A 14637-nucleotide genomic window follows, 5' to 3' on the forward strand; every position below is an offset into this window, starting at 1 on the left:
TCAGTCCTCCAACAGTCCGCGTTCTCACTCTCAGCTCCTAGTGTCTCTTGCTCCCAGCTCCTCACACGCACACCACAAACTGAAGTAAGCTCCTTTTTAAAACTCAGGTGCCCTGATTAGCCTGCCTTAATTGATTCTAGCAGCTTCTTGATTGGCTGCAGGTGTTCTAATCAGCCTGTCTTAATTGTCTCCAGAAGGTTCCTGATTGTTCTGGAACCTTCCCTGTTACCTTACCCAAGGAAAAGGGACCTACTTAGTCTGGGGCTAATATATCTGCCTTCTGTTACTCTCTTATAGCCATCTGGCCTGACCCTGTCACAGTGGGTTTCTGATTTTATGTTTACCAGTTTTATGTTCAGCTTGTAACAGTGATTATTATGGTGCATTCCTCCAGAGGAGGATGAGTACTTTCTTGAGTCTGTCAGCATGTGTTATTCTATCCTTTTGGAGTGTCACTAGTGGGTGATATGTGAAGCTATCCTCCACGGTGGCTGAGTGTGCAGCAGTTGCAGGAGTCCAAATGTTGACTAGCTATGGGAGTTAGACCCTTTTGAAAATCTCAGCCTAAATGTCTAAGGGAGTTAGATATCCAGCTTCTATTGACTTTGAAAATCCCAGCCTTATGTAGGAGCCACGCTTGTGTACACTACCACAGAAGCACTAGGGTAGTTCTCCCTGTTGTGGGGTATGATTTTACTATCATCAAAGTCAATGGCAAAACTCACTCCCATTAACTTAAATGTGAACAAGACCAGGCCCTGGGTCACTAACTTCCCCATTTGTGCTGGTGTGCCTTTGTGTCCTATCTACCTTAGAAAATGCCTCCATCCTTCTGATAATATGGCAGTGGAAATCAGCTGAGGAACTTGTGCCAACAGTTTTCTGATTTAAATGTGGAGGAACATTTTAAAGGTTCCACTTTTGTAGGTTTGTGCAGGTCGCTTGTCAAGTCTGAGGTAATGATTTTGTGGGCAGCACTTTCCCCTTAGAGCAGCCATCTGCTCCCTTCCACTGCCTGCCTCTGAGCTGCTCAACTCTGCTCCCCTTTTTAAAGCTCTTCTTCCAGCTTTCGCAGGCTTTGCAGGTGTGGGTGGTTGGGGCCACCTGGGCCCAGAGCTGTTCATTAACCCTTTGCTCTCCAGTGTGGGGTCTGTATACTCCGTCACAGGCTCCTTAAGCTTTGAACAGCTGCTAGTGCACAGGTGGCTTCCTTTCTGTGAGTGTATCCTATACAGGGAGTTGCAAAAATTGTGTGGGAAAGGCAGCATTCCTGCCCAGACTTAAAGACCCACACATTAAGGATATGAACTTGCAATGGCTGTATCTTACAATTACTTATAATACTGGCACTTGACATCTGATAGCTTGCTTGTTTGTAATAGAGAACAGTCCTTTTGCTCGTTTCTAAGCAATGTATTTTAGTTTTTTCCCAGACTGATATAGGAAAATAAAGTCGTCTCATTAGGACTAGGATCTCTTCCTTCCCTCCTTCCCCTCCCTATGTACGCCCACAGCAGTATATTTTTTTCAGCTCTGCAAGTGTTTTTCTCACTTTCTCTGCTGTGTAGGCGGCCTTCCCTCTCACAATTGAGCTTCACAGGAAATGTAAAAAAACTTCTCTGCACAGCAAATCTATAATTTAATAACCAAGAAAAAGAATGTAAAGAGCTTTTGTTTAGAATTATGATGCAGCTCAATAGTGGTCAAAAGGGTGATGAATCTAGTTCTAAGAAAAAAGGGAAAAGGTTTTTTTTGTGTGTGCATATGTATGTATGTCGAGACCTTGTCTAAAATACTCTTATTGGGCACCTCCTGTGAAAATTATACACGTTCATCCACTTCACAAATGATTGTTACTGAAATGTCAGCAGGGCAAAGATGGAAGGAGTAGAATATATTTTTAGAAATTTCCCTCCCTTCTTTAGACTAATCTAGAGTTGAAATCATCTACTCTGCAACTGGCAAATTTTTCTTTTGAATTCAACCATGATCAATTTATCACTAAGCCAAAGGTCCAAGTTTCTTCAGTGACAGTTAAGTTTTTAAAAAATGGATTTAATCATCTTGTTTGGAGACTCTTTTCATTGCAGTTGCTCACTTTTAGTGCCTTAACCCCTTTAATGATATTTGCAACTTGTTTGAGGGTTTTCATTTCATACAGTTGTGTGAGTTAAACCTTTCTTTTTAGACAAAAGCTTGAGGGGCATGTAAATGAACTACTTTAATGAACAAAAGCTATGCTTTTTTTAAACTTCACTCAATAATGTAGTCTGGCATTTGCTAAAGAAATGTTATGTAGATGCTGATGTTCTTGCCTAATGAACTGTCATCATCTAATCTCCAAGTGTTTGGATGTCAACCATTCAGGTTTCAGAGCTTGTTATGGTATAAAAGCCTTAAATCTCAGCAGTAAACTATGTCTATGTAATCTAAGGTTTTGTATGGCACCCTTATCTTGGGATCCAAGCATTTTATGGCAATAGTGAGAAAGCAGATGTCTTTGCAAATACTTCAAAATAACATTGATTTAACAACAGGAACAGGCAAGGTTAGAAGAAATGCCTTCAAACGTTTGTTTGGGACTGTTGGAGAGAGCTTAGAAGGTCATAGGGCGTGACTCAACTCCATTCTGCCAACCTTCTTGTTCAATATGTATGTTTAGCAATTGTAGTAATGGTATTATTATTATTTGCTATTACCAGGAACTCCAGCCATGGACACGGACCAGGACCCTGTTGTGCTAGGCATTGTATAAACACAGAATGAAAAGAACCGTCCCTACCCCAAAAGACTACAATGTTATTTCTTCAGACCCAGTCTGAGTCATTTCTTTACTCACTGTTGTAAGACAGGCTACTGGACTAGATGAACCATTGGTCTGACTCAGTTTGGCTGTTATGTATTTACCCTTCTAAAGTCTGGTAGAGATAGTGTCCTGGAAGAAAACTAGTTGTCTAAATCTGCCTGGGTGAAAGAGAGGCTGGGGTGATTAGACTTTATTAGATTCTCAAAATAATCACTCTCTCAGTTGAAGGAGTCTTACTTGCCTTATCTTCATGAGGTTTGAACTGTCAGATTTTTACTTGACTGCTCTTTGCTCCTGGCCTTCTATAGTAATAATTTCCAGAAAAGTTTTTTTCATCTGTGGTGTGCTAGAAGATTGCACCCTTTCATTTTGGATGTAGAGTTTCTCTATCATCCATGTTTACTTCCAGGTTGGACTAATGTATTATGCTCCAACTGGAACTGACAGTCAAGGCCAATAGGAAGTTTTAGCTAGTGCAGAGTTGGGTCACTTGTTTTCTTAAGAAGGCAGATTGGCAAGAACACATGCTCCTTGTGTCCCGAAGGTCTGTTTGCACTGAGAACCCCCTCAGATTCTTTAAGTCAGTTACCCACACAAAATTGGTTTGAGACATGTATCCCCTTTGTGGGGTCTGACTTATTAGTCTTTTAACCAAGTATAACTCACTTTGTTAGTTACCGCGGGTCACCCCATCTGGGCCCATATAAGAGTCCTGGCCAGGTCTCTTAAAACAGGAGTCTCCAGCTCGTCTCCTTGGAACTGGATTATAAATTAGTCAGCTGCAGGCAGGGCTGTAGCGATTTCTCCCTGAGCTGTCTCCTTTCTCCCCAATTAGTCTTCAGGCTCTGAAGGTTCAGCAGGTCAGCTCGCTGCTGTTGCTGTCTGCTCTACTGTGAGGGAGAAGGCAGCATTTATGGTGGTTCCCTTCTTTCAGTTCACCCCCAGTTGATTGGTTGAGAGGGAAGTCTTGCCTGACCCACTCTGCAAGATTCCTCGCCCTAGGGTCTTAAAGACACAGTGATGGGATTTCTTCCCATGTACCACTTATTCTTGGGACCACATCCCCTCTGTCCTAGGTCCTTGTGTGTATATATTTGACCTTTTGAAATCTCATAGGGCCATATTATGTAATGGGATGGTCTGACCACTAGGCACCACTGACCTTAACAAACCGACTACCCTGTCACACTGAGAATCACCTTTAGGAAGAACTTCATGGCGCTAGTTACATAAAAAGCCCTAATTGACCTATTTGTTATTTTCGCTGAGTGCTGACAAAATTTAGAGTTGTACAGGATATATAAGATGTGGTCTCAACCTGAGTGGCTTACCAGTCTGTGGCCAGCTACCTCTGATTGATTGGCCGTCTATGATCCATTGCCAATTGCCTGCATCCAGAATGCTTAAGAACCATTCAAGAGGGTAAAGGAAGCTGGAGGTAGGGCTTTTTCACTGCTAGGCACTTATGAGAAATATGCCTAAAGCTAGATCTGGCCATACTCTTAATGTGTTTAAAAAATGCACAGTTTTGCCCTGTTTTGCAAATGGCTAGCCCATGTACTCCTGGTGTGTGTGTGGGGGGGTTTTTTTTTTCCCCTCTCAACCTACTGATGAGACTGTATTTGTGCTCCAGGTGATAAAGGGGTGTGTGGTGTATTTGGTCCCTCTATTAGGGAATGATTTTGATTATAATGTAGGATATGTAAAGTGAGCCCAGTTAATGCAATGATAAACACCTTATAAATGTTTATATTAAAAACAAAAAAAATCCCACACCACCATCCAAAACTTTCCTCTGTTTAGCATGGCTTTACCAACTTTAGGGAGCTATTTTTTTTAAAGTCAACTTCCCTAAATGATAATAAAAAAAATGAATATTTTCTAACGTAAAGCTACTAGTAGATGAAAATAGGTAAAATTAAAACTTTTCTTCAGCATTGCAATACAGTTTTGCTAACAACATTGTCAGGGGAATGGACAGCAGACTTTGTTTTAGGTTACCTATCCTTTGAGAGTTCATTTACTCTATAGTAGCTGAAGCCAGAAAAATGTGCCCTCACATGGCTTTCTTACATTGGAAGATCAGAGATATTTCTTGTTCTTCTGGTTTTAGGGAGTGTTGATAAGCTTTTGATATTTGCTTCTCTTGAGGATTCCCTTTTCTACTGGGCACTCTCCTTTCTGGCTCTTGTCTTTCATTCAGATATTACTCTAAGAACATAAGAATGGCCCTAATGGGTCAGACCAAAGATCCATCTAGCCCAGTATTCTATCTTCTGACAGTGGCCGCTGCCAGGTGCCCCAGAGGGAATGAACAGAACAGGTTATCATCAAGTGATCCATCCCCCGTTGCTCATTCCTAGCTTCTGGCAAACAGAGGCTAGGGACACCATTCCTGCCTTTTCTGGCTAATAGCCATTGATGGACCCATTCTCTATGAATTTATCTAGTTCTTTTTTGAACCCTGTTATGGTGTTGGCCTTCACAACATCCTCTGGCAAGGAGTTCCACAGGTTGACTGTGTGTTGTGTGAAGAAATACTTCCTTTTATTTGTTTTAAACCTGCTGCCTATTAATTTCATGTGGTGACTCCTAGTTCTTGTGTTATGAGAAGTAGTAAACAACACTTCCTTATCTACTTTCTCTACACCAGTCATGATTTTATAACCTCAATCATATCTCCCCTTAGCTGTCTCTTTTCCAAGCTGAAAAGTCCCAGTCTTATTAATCTTTCCTCATATGGAAGCCGTTCCATCACTGTCATCATTTTTGATGCCCTTTTCTGAACCTTTTCCAATTCCAATATATCGTTTTTGAGATGGGGTGACCACATCTGCACACAGTATTCAAGATGTGGGCGTACCATGGATTTATATAGTGGCAACAAGATATTTTCTGTCCTATTATCTATCCCTTCCTTAATTATTCCCAGCATTCTGTATGCATTTTTGACGGCCGCTTGCACATTGAGTGGATGTTTTCAGAGAACTATCCACAATGACGCCAAGGTCTTTTTCTTGAGTGGTAACAGCTAATTTAGACCCCATCATTTTATATGTATAGTTGGGATTATGCTTTCTAAAGTGCATTACTTTGCATTTATCAACATTAAATTTCATCTGCCAATTTGTTGCCCAGTCACCCAGTTTTGAGAGAGCCTTTTGTAGCTCTTCGCAGTCTGCCTGGGTCTTAACTATCTTTAGTAATTTTGTATCATCTGCAAATTTTGCTGTCTCACTGTTTACCCCTTTGTCCAGATCATTTATGAATATGTTGAATAGGACTGGTTCCAGAACACACCCCTGGGGGACATCACTATTTACCTTTCTCCATTCTGAAAACTGATCATTTATACCTATTCTTTGTTTCCTATCTTTTAACCAGTTACCAATCAATGAGAGCACCTTCCCTCTTATCCTGTGGCAGCTTACTTTGCTTAAGAGCCTTTGGTGAGGGACCTTGTCAAAGGCTTTCTGAAAATCTAAGTACACTATATCCACTGGATCCCCTTGGTCCACATGCTTGTTGACCCCCTCAAAGAATTCTAGTAGATTGGTGAGGCTTGATTTCCCTTTACTAAAACTATGTTGACTCTTCCTCAACAAATTATGTTCATCTGTATGTCTGACAATATTGTTCTTTATTATAGTTTCAACCAGTTTGCCCGGTACTGAAGTCAGGCTTACAGGCCTGTAATTGCTGGGATCACCTCTGGAGCCCTTTTTAGAAATTGGCATCGCATTAGCTATCCTCTAGTCATTTGGTACAGAAGCTGATTTAAATGGTAGGTTACAGACTACAGTTAGTAGTTCTGCAATTTCGCATTTGAGTTTCTTCAGAACTCTTGGGTGAATACCATCTGGTTCTGGTGACTTATTGCTGTTTAATTTATCAGTTTGTTCCAAAACCACCTCTACTGAAAGCTGAGTCTGGGACAGTTCCTCAGATCTGTCACCTAAAAAGAATGGCTCAGGTTTGGGAATCTCCCTCACATTCTCAGCCATGAAGACGGATGCAAAGAATTCGTTTAGTTTCTCCGCACTGGCCTTATCGTATTTGAGTGCTCCTTTAGCACCTTGATTGTCCAGCGGCCCCACTGTGGTTTAAGAGGCTTCCTGCTTCTGATGTACTTAAAAAAAATTTGCTATTGCTTTTTGAGTCTTTGGTTAACAGTTCCTCAGATTCTTTTTTGGCCTTCCTAATTGTATTTTTACACTTCATTTGCCAGTGTTTATGCTCCTTTCTATTTTCCTCACTAGGATTTAACTCTGACTTCCTTCTGGTGGGTAGCTCACATAAAGTTACAGAGAAGTGATCAAGTCACTGGCAACTGTCATCCCATCTCCCTCCCATCATACCTTGGGGTAGTGCTTGAAACATTCCATGGGCCCTACGCAAAATACAAGATTAAGTCAGGAGCCGCTGAAGGTCCCTAAAAGTATGGGGGGGCCCAATGGCATGGGAACAGTGGCCCCTTCCCCTCAGCTCTGCCCCTTCCCCGTGGCCCTGCGCCTCACTCACTCTTCTCCATCCCCATCCCCTCATCGCTCGCCCTTACGGCCGGTAAAAAGTGAGAGGGCATAACCCTCCCACTCTTAAAAGTGTGTGTGTGGGGGGGGAGGGCATGGCTCCTGGCCCCCCTGTTCCAGCACTCCTGGACTAAGTATGGGGGGGGACCTGACATACTCGCACTGAGTCCAGACCCTCTTAGGTGGAGAGGAAGATGTGCTCTTAGCCAATAATTATATTTACCAGTGGCAAGTAAGGACAGTTTTTTTCCCAACTTCTTGAAAACTATATAATTTAGCTTTCTCTCAGGTATTGTTTGTATTTTTTGAAAGGATGAAGTGATTTCAATGGCTGAGACTTACACTGTAGTTTTCCAAGTGACAACACACATTTTCATGTTTACACCACTGGACTGCTTAATCAAGGTCATGCACTGCGTTCACTGTGTGTGCAGGTCTTGTTTATCTGTCAAGTGTTTAGCTTGCAGTCTGAGGACAGCATATTTCTCTCCTTTATTTCTGAGTTCAGTTTGTGGACATCTCTGTTTACTGAAATTGTACTTGTGGCCAAATTCGGTTTGTTGAATTGTTCCAGGGTATTCATGAGCTATGTTCCTATAGGCAAAGACTAGTTGGAAGCCTCTTTTTAAAAATGGCATGCTATAATTTAGGGTATCAGTCTTCTGAACTAGAGCATACATGCGTTAACAAGTAATTTTTCTAGAATAACTGTGTCTCAAAAAAGCTGCTTTTTACTTATGTTCAAAATACCATGTGCACCTAATTAAACACCTAAGGCTATTTGGGTGCCAAGCCTTCATTACCTCTGTAATTATCTCACCATCTTGTCAGATGCACTGCAATCTTTTGTTCGTTTAACACACCAAAACTTAATCTCAAACTGTAATTTAGTTTATCTTAATTCATTTTCCCACTGATCATTATGTCATAAAAGGCAGTAAATGGTTAAACTTGGTTTTAAAAATAGTGATTTTTTTTTTTCCGGAGGAGGATGTGTCAAGGTCTCTTATTTACCTTTTCTTCTCTATTTGTGGTTGCAGATTGAAGCCTAGTAGATTCATTGATCGTTATGGAGGTAGGGCCATCTGGGTTGCCTGAAGAGACTGCAGCTGCTTGAAAGAGCAGTAGTCTATACCATGGGAGGGAGGCATATATGTAGAATTATGTGATGCTATATTTCCTAATTTAGGAAGACAGCTGCATCTTCATTTCTCCATAGACATGTGAGCAATGATTCATCTATAGAAGAGTTGAATTACTTAGATTCATCCTTTTGAACTGCCAAAATAGTTTTAAAAAATATTACAGTAATTGTGGTAGGGCTAAGGGATTTAATTTCATGAATTGCATATTGCATTTCACTGAAGGTCGCCCACCCTGCCTCAGAAGTAGGACCCTACCAGATTCATAGCTGTGAAAAATGCATCACGGACCATGAAATCTGGTCTTTCGTGTACTTTTACTCTAGATTATATCTAGGATAAAAGTATACAAAAGTACTGTGCATACTTCCTTATCTAGGGCAATTTACAAACGTAACAGTAGTACAGTACAATACTTGTGTATATATACTGGGTGAACACATCTGCCAGATTTGCTCTTTATTCCGTGATCAACCCACAAAAAATTTGTGATTTCTCCACAATTTAAGTAAACCCCTACTCATAAGATGAGACAGAAGACCCTTCATGTCTATATCTGATCATGTGGCTTGACCAAAAGACAGTTCACAACCCAGTTCTTGTGGCATATCCCAGCATCAGTGGCACCCACTTCCTAGAAAGCAGCGTGGAATTGAATGCTTTATCACCTACCCAATCCTGGATCACATGGAAGATGAAAGGAATAAGGGTCTCAAAAGATGACACCAAGAAAGAAGGACCCTTAAGAAGCTTGATTTGACAGGAAGGTGTACTCCTATTATCGGGCTCTGCTGTCAAAAATATGACTATCTGAACTGGGACAAGATGTCACAATTTAGAGAAGCTTCCATAGGAATAAAGAGAGGAGCTAAAATACCTAGTGTCTGAGGGGCAATTAGTGGCCTGAACATCTCTGCAACCTGCTCTAAATACTCCTGCTGTGGGGGCACATTCAGTGACCACTTCTATTGTCGTGTCCTTAGCAACCTGCTCATTTTACCACCAATTTGTGGTTTTTAGTATTCATAACATCAGCTCAGAGGATAGGGAAAATTCAGGCCCTTATGACGGGCCAATTTTATTTGGTATTCAAAAAAGGCGAGTTGACTCTTAATACTCATTCCAAATTCTGGCCTAAAGTGGTCTCTGATTTTCACTTAAATCAATTGATTCACCTCCTGATTTTTTACCCCAAACCCCACTTAAACGCAGGGGAAGCTAAACTACATATCCTGGATGTATTCAAGGCTCTTTCATACTGCCTGGACAGAACAGGAACCTTCAGGAGCTCCCCTGTTTTATATGTAGCCTTTGCAGATAGTGTTATGGGTCAAGCCCTATGCACTAAGATTCTATGGGTATCCAGCTGTATTAGATCCTTTTATGAGTTAGCTAGGTTAAATCCAGCCTATGAATGTTAAAACCCACTCCACTAGAGCTCAGGTAGCACCTGCAACTTCTCTTAAGAAGTATCCCTATTTCAGAAATTTGCAAGATAACTATGTGGGGCTCAGTCCACACTTTCGCGCAAAAGTGTTCATTAGTTGAGGTTTCAAGCTCTGATGTCTGCTTTGACAGAGCTGTTCTGCAATGCTTGTTTAAATAGGACCCCTAGCACCAACCTCCTGATTATGAGGTTGCTAGTCACCAGAAGTTGGGTCCATGTAGACAATGATTGAAGAACCAGTTACTATAAGCTAAGTAACCATTTTTCATAACCATTATAGACTATGTGAAAAATAAGGATTGAAAAAACACAGTACAACAGCCTGCATTTAATGATTTTATTTATATCAAAATTTGGGATTTTGTAAATGTTGTGCATACCTAGCTGAAGCTGTGTAATTATTAAACCGCATCTAGAGTCTGATAGATTCTTGTTGTTTGTGTCAGCTGCCCCTTTAACTAATTTGTATGATTAACACAGGGTATAAATATTGTTTTCTGTAGTTTGTTGTAGTTAGCAGTATTAGTAGTTATAATTTGTATTACTGTGTACCTAGGTGCCCCAATCAAGAATCAGAGCCCTATTATGCCAGGTACTGCACAAACTGTAAAAATAGAGTAAAATCATAACCTGATTACAGTGGTTCCATAGTGTTAGGATCTACTTTTGAAGATTCTGCATCTTGTCTAGGTATTGTTGTTTAGTCAATACTTGTGTTACATAGCATATTTCTGGATTGTGTTGCTTCCTGGAGACGTACACAGATGTATGTATGTATTCTAAGATACATCTACACTTGTGGTGGTGTGCAGAATACAGACTCTGCACGCCCAGCTAGCATGGGTATAAATACCTAGTGGTGACGCATGGCTTAGGCGAGTAGAGCGCCCTATAAGCCTGAATCCTAGGGTATATACCCAATATGGCTCATTACAGATCCAAGCAGTGCCTCCCCCATCTACACTGCTCTTTTTAGTAGTGTAGTATCCCTCTGCTTCCCTGCTGCTGGAGCCTCCTCACTGCAGTGAAAGACTCTGGCAAGGGGAAGCAGCAAGGAAAGGTTCTGGCAGCTCCATGCTGCTGAAACCTTTCCCCACTGTCTCCACCCTGTCAGAGCCTTTCCTCACTTCATTTGAAAGCTTGTCTTTCTTACCAACAGAAGTTGGTCCCAAAAAAGATACTAACTCACCCACCTTGTCTCTCTCTAGTATCCTGGGACCAACACAGCTACACCACCATTGCATACAGTAGTGAAATAGTTGGTTAGTTTAAAGTGCCACCTTCATGCATTACGGAGTGTGGGGGAGTTCATGCCTCTGCGACATTGTTTTAGGCTGTCTGCAGATTTGGGAAGACAATACGGTATTTGTTACATTTGGTTCCTGTCTGAAAGATTTTAGCCAAGTACATCAAGAAGGTCACAATGTGGCCTGTGGGTTGGGAGTTTGACTCCTCTGCTCTTCAAAATGGTGGAATGTACACCCATTTTGAATCAAGCCTCCATTGAGAGGCCCAAAGAAAGTTAGAGTTAGATCCTACAGTTAGAAAGTCTACAGGTTCCTAGGGTAGACCTGGAAAGAAGAAGAAAGGAGTGAGTGTGTGGGAGAGAGAGAAAATATATTACATATTTAGTGTGTTCTCAGACTTTCTTATTGTGCAATTCATCCTAATAAAAAGTGTCTCTTGGATACCACTCATCATTTCCAGTGGCATAGTCCTCCACCTCTGTCATCTACATCTTAGAATATTCCTGTGGCAACTATAGCAATTGATTAAATGGAAAATTAATATTAGGAAAGCATATAATACATTTTTAGCTTCTTCTCATGCAATTTAGCAGTTAGAAACAACAAGGAAAGCCAGTATTGTGTGACCAGCCAGCTCTCCACTGACATAAGCAGGCACTCTGTGGACATGGTCCATATATCATAGTTTGAGAACTGATGATTTAAGGCATTTGATAATCTGAGACTACTTCAGTCTCAGTATATTTGATTCAGCATGTATGGTCTGGAATTGGAGAGCTATTTTAAATGTCTGTATGACGTGTTCAAGATTTAGTTTGTGTTTTAAAATTTTGCACAAGTCCAAGAAGGTATGGATACGTGCAATGTAGAAATCAAAATAAACAAATACATGCATTTTGCTTAGTTGTAGCCTTTTAGTATACATTCATGGTATATACTGTGACTGTTAGAACACTTAAGTATGCTGCAAACACATGTTGATTAGTATGCATGTGATTTTGTTGTTGTTGTTGTTAACAATTATATATTTTTAAAATTTTGGGAGGTTGGCTGACAAAGTATCAAAGATCCTGAAATATGCTCTGTTTCAGCGTGCTACAATTTTTTTTGAGCCGATTAATACCTTATACTGCAACAATGGTTGCACCTATTATTGCAATTTAAAAACACTAAAATAAATTACTTTTGATTTTGCAGGTTTCTAGTGAGTATTTATTGTTGAGTTCATGAGGGACAGAGCAGAAATTAGGATCTGTAAAGTAAGAAAAGGTAAGTTAATAATTTTAAGGCCAGAAGGGGCTACTGTGTTTATCAGTTCTGACTTCCTGCATAGCACAGTCCATAAGCCTTGCTTGAATTAATTTCTGCTTCAAGTCCAATAGATGTGGTGGAACTAGAGTTATGCCTCTTGGAAAAACATCCAATGTTGATTTAAAAATTTGGAGAATCCACCATAACCCTCGATAAGTTGTTTCAATAGTTAATGACTCTCACTGTCAAAAATGTGCTTTATTTCTAGTCTGAATTTGTTTAGCTTCAACTTCCAGCCATTGGATTTTGTTATACACTTGTCTGCTAGACTGAAGAGCCCTCTGTTATCCAATTTCTGCTCCCCATGTAGGTACTTATAGACTGTGATCAAATCACCCCATAACCTTCTCTTTGATAAACTAAACAGATTGAGCCTTGAGTCTTTCGCTACAAGGCATGTCTTCCAAGCTTTTAATCATTCTTTTGGCTCTTTTGTGAAACCTGACTAATTTTTTACCTCCTCCTTGAACTGTGAAAACCAGAACTGTACACGGTATGCCAGAAGTGGTCACACCAGTGCCAAATCCAGAGTGCCAAATATAATCTTCCTGTTCCTATTCTATATTTCCCTGTTAATATACCAGAGAATTGCATTAGACCATGTAGTCACAGCTACACACTGGAAGCTCACATTTATCTAAATATGCTCAAGAAAGCTAACCGATAACTTTGTGTTTATGCACTAGGGCTTTCACTTCTGAAGATCAGAGTTCACATTTTTTCTCTGGTTATAAGTGAAAATGAGCTTGTTTCAGTCTAATTGTAGTCACAGCTTATACATATTATAAGACCACCTCTCATACCCCTAGCTGGCACTGATGAAAGACACAGATCTCAGTGTGATAGACACCATGATGGTAAACTCATAAATTATTTCAGCATAAGGTACTAACTGTACATTATATATAGAAATATAAAAAATGTACACATACAATAATGTCTGTGTTGTGAGTTATGCTTTGTGGGGTTTGAGTTAATGTTTTTAGAATTTTTATGGGGAATTTCCTCCTTTTAATAATGTCATTGTCTATACTTTTCATATTTTGAGTTACTAAAATGTCAATATTTTACGCTTATAGTTCCTGCATTCAGTTAATATCTTAAACATGTAACTTGTCATGAATTGATTATTTCCATTCTTTTGGAGGCTTTGCACTTTTTAATGGTAATATTCTTATGTATTTTTGTATAATTTTTTTTAAAACATTTCAACTTTAACTGTAATAGCAACATTTTAACATACATTTCCTCCGAGTTTTTAAAACTAAAAAAAGGAGCCCTAAGATTAAAAAAAAAAAGTTTGTCTAAATAGTCTACAAAAGGTGTATAAAGTTTTCTATGTATTAAAGAAGAATCCAATGCACCGCTACAGACAAGGGACCGAATGGCTAGGCAGCAGTTCTGCGGAAAAGGACCTAGGGGTGACAGTGGACGAGAAGCTGGATATGAGTCAACAGTGTGCCCTTGTTGCCAAGAAGGCCAATGGCATTTTGGGATGTATAAGTAGGGGCATAGCGAGCAGATCTAGGGACATGATCGTGCCCCTCTATTCGACACTGGTGAGGCCTCATCTGGAGTACTGTGTCCAGTTTTGGGCCCCACACTACAAGAAGGATGTGGATAAATTGGAGAGAGTCCAGCGAAGGGCAACAAAAATGATTAGGGGTCTAGAGCACATGACTTATGAGGAGAGGCTGAGGGAGCTGGGATTGTTTAGTCTGCAGAAGAGAAGAATGAGGGGGGATTTGATAGCTGCTTTCAACTACCTGAAAGGGGGTTCCAAAGAGGATGGCTCTAGACTGTTCTCAATGGTAGCAGATGACAGAACGAGGAGTAATGGTCTCAAGTTGCAATGGGGGAGGTTTAGATTGGATATTAGGAAAAACTTTTTCACTAGGAGGGTGGTGAAACACTGGAATGCGTTACCTAGGGAGGTGGTAGAATCTCCTTCCTTAGAGGTTTTTAAGGTCAGGCTTGACAAAGCCCTGGCTGGGATGATTTAACTGGGAATTGGTCCTGCTTCGAGCAGGGGGTTGGACTAGACGACCTTCTGGGGTCCCTTCCAACCCTGATATTCTATGATTCTATGAAAGCTTGTATATGTAGAAGGGTTGTTTGTGTGTGGTGTGGATGTACACACATCATTAGCTGTCAC

At 40.5% G+C, this 14637-nt stretch overlaps 1 protein-coding gene across 26 annotated transcripts in view; it reads left to right on the top strand.

Annotated features, from left to right (window-relative positions):
• SIPA1L1 (signal induced proliferation associated 1 like 1) overlaps positions 1-14637 on the top strand; it is a 376811-nt gene that overhangs the window by 116248 nt on the left and 245926 nt on the right. For 18 of the 26 annotated variants that reach the window (XM_043548047.1, XM_043548055.1, XM_043548062.1 and 15 more), the window contains one exon: positions 12369-12440. The exons of the other annotated variants lie outside the window; for them this stretch is intronic. The gene's annotated coding sequence lies outside the window, so the exon portion shown is untranslated. The remainder of the gene's footprint in view (positions 1-12368; positions 12441-14637) is intronic. 26 annotated transcript variants of the gene reach the window in all.

This window comes from Chelonia mydas, chromosome 6 (genome assembly GCF_015237465.2).
Source record: "Chelonia mydas isolate rCheMyd1 chromosome 6, rCheMyd1.pri.v2, whole genome shotgun sequence".
Classification (NCBI taxonomy): domain Eukaryota; kingdom Metazoa; phylum Chordata; order Testudines; family Cheloniidae; genus Chelonia; species Chelonia mydas.